Source organism: Choloepus didactylus, chromosome 24 (assembly GCF_015220235.1).
Source record: "Choloepus didactylus isolate mChoDid1 chromosome 24, mChoDid1.pri, whole genome shotgun sequence".
NCBI lineage: Eukaryota > Metazoa > Chordata > Mammalia > Pilosa > Megalonychidae > Choloepus > Choloepus didactylus.
The window spans coordinates 18,565,482-18,567,933 of record NC_051330.1 but is presented as its reverse complement, the minus strand read 5'-3'; the positions used below and the strand labels follow the sequence as shown (position 1 = coordinate 18,567,933).

General features: G+C 37.1%; 1 pseudogene; it reads right to left on the bottom strand.

The window, feature by feature from the left end:
* Positions 1 to 506: 506 nt before the first annotated feature.
* Positions 507 to 1,905, bottom strand: LOC119519929 (annotated as a pseudogene).
* Positions 1,906 to 2,452: the final 547 nt, after the last annotated feature.

Sequence of the window (2,452 nt, the reverse complement as noted above, 5' to 3'; positions counted from 1 at the left end):
GAATCATAAAGTTAAAAACTTGGTCATAGTAATTTAAATTACATAAAGTAATTTTAAAGTTAATACATTTAAATTTTTCAAAGTACAGAGTTTAGAAATATTGTGTAAGGCTGGTCTGGACCCAAACTAAAGAAAGTTTGTCCTCTTGAAATTCAATTTTATATAGAAAATTAACTTTTTCTTGAAGGTTATTTTCACAGAAAGGTGGTGCTAAAAAAAAAACAAACCTTTGATCACTTACTGGCACAGGAAAGAAAAAGAAATAGAGAACACATTGATTTTTTAATGTACTTGAATATAAAACTCAGCAAGAGTTTAATAGTTGTTTGTGTAATAGAAGCAGAATTGGTCTTGAGCTGCTTCTGTCTATGTCTGAAGGTTTTACTGAAATTATGGTCCAGTCTTAGGAAATTTCACAGAAAAGTCAGATTATGGATTTTGAGAAGGAAACTTTGAGATTGTGATTTTCTCCAAGCCCATGATTATGAAGCTCAATAAGGGCCTGGATTGCTTCTTCCACAGATTACAATTGAATATATGCCCTTTTGCAATCTTTCTGAAAGAATTTAGAAACCATCACTGAACATCCAGCATCTGTGAAAAAGTTCTTCAGATCATCAACAGTAGCAGAAGGGGGGATGTTGGAAATAAGCAGAGTGGCTGATGGTGAAAAGATATTCTGGTGGAGCCAGGCTTTTGGAAGGGAGGCAAAGGACTATTTGGTGAAATTCTTAGACCTTTGTCTTCTTGTTCTTGAACTATTTGATGCATGGATAGTGTAACAGGAAGAACTTTTCCATAAAGTCTCTAACCACTCAGATGGTTCATTGCTAGCTGAGCTTGATTTGCATCTGTCTTCTGAACCAAGGTATTTTCTTTCTTATTAAACATAACCTTCACTCAACGTATATCACCGTACACTCCACATAGGATAAAAAGCCCTTGTGGTGTGATAAGTTCATTATTGAGATTGGTGATGAGGAGAATAAAATTTCCTGGCACCCCACTGACCTCAGGAATGGCCATCCTTCCAGGGACAGCAGAGAATATGACTATGAGAGGACTGAGATCTCCAGTAACAACTGGGCCTGAAAGACCCATATCTTGAGGAAATCCAATGGCTGGGGTAAATCCTGCAGCCCCTGCATATGGTGAGGAAATTACACCAGGTGTACTGAAATCAGCCACCACGGGAAATTCAAGGGATGAATGCTTTCATCATTAGGAAGGTCTAACTGAATGAAGTCACTGCTTTTGTCATTACTATATTTCACATTAAGGCTGGTGAGTTTGGAGGAGTCAATACACAGAGTATAGCATGCATTATAAATATTCTGGCCATCCAGAGCCATTTTGGCATGATGTGCATTCATTAAGTCAGCATACTGAAGCAAGGTTTTAACTGATTATTCCTTGTAAAGGTGATAATCTTCAAGACTAAACCAAATTTATAGAATATATGATGAAGAACTTCCAGAATAAGGGGGTAAGAGATTTTCAATAATTATTGAGAGCACAGGACTTTGCCCAGGCAGGACTGTGCCTTCCTTTTCGGGAGCTTCGGTAAGGGCAGTCTTCCTGACTGGACAACTCTGATGACCTGCAGTGCAGCTTAGGTTCTGGCTTGATTAGGTAGATTGTCAGTCTTGAGTTCTCTGTGATTGGAACTCCATAGTTTACAGTAGGTGTATTTTTCCACATACCACCTTATTACCAACACCTTGTATAAATATCATGTAATTGTTACTCTCCATGAAAGAACATATTTGTGCATGGACTATTAACCACAATCTATCATACGCAATAGGGATCACAGTTTATATAGTCCCATGTTTTATCTCCGAACTTTCTTTCTAGTAACATACATTACCCAGAACGTCCACCTACAACCACATTCACAAACATTGTTCGGTGCTCTTAATTACACTCACAGTGATGTGCTACCACCCATTTCCCAACTTTACAATTAACTTAAATAGAAATTCTGAACAAATTAAGCATCAGCTCCCCATTCTCTACCCCCAATCTATCCCCTGGTAATCTACATTCTAGACTCTAAATCTATGAGTTTGTTTATCATAACTAGTTGATATCAGCATGATCATACAATAGTTGTCCTTTTGTGTCTCATTTATTTCACTCAGTAAAATGTCATCCATGTTGATACATTATCTGGACTTCACTCCTTTTTACATGTGAATAATATGCCATTGTATATAAATACCAAAATTTGTTTATACATTGGACACTTGGCTTGCTTCAAACTTTGGGGAATTGTGAAAAATGACACCATGAACATTGATGTGCAAGTATTTGTTCAAGTCCCTGCTTTCAATTCTTCTGGGTATGTACCTACTAGATTTTCCAGATGTCATTGGCCATCTACTTCTTGGATTGCCATGTCATATGGTAGTTCTATATTTAGCTTCCAGAAGAACAGCCAAATTGTCTT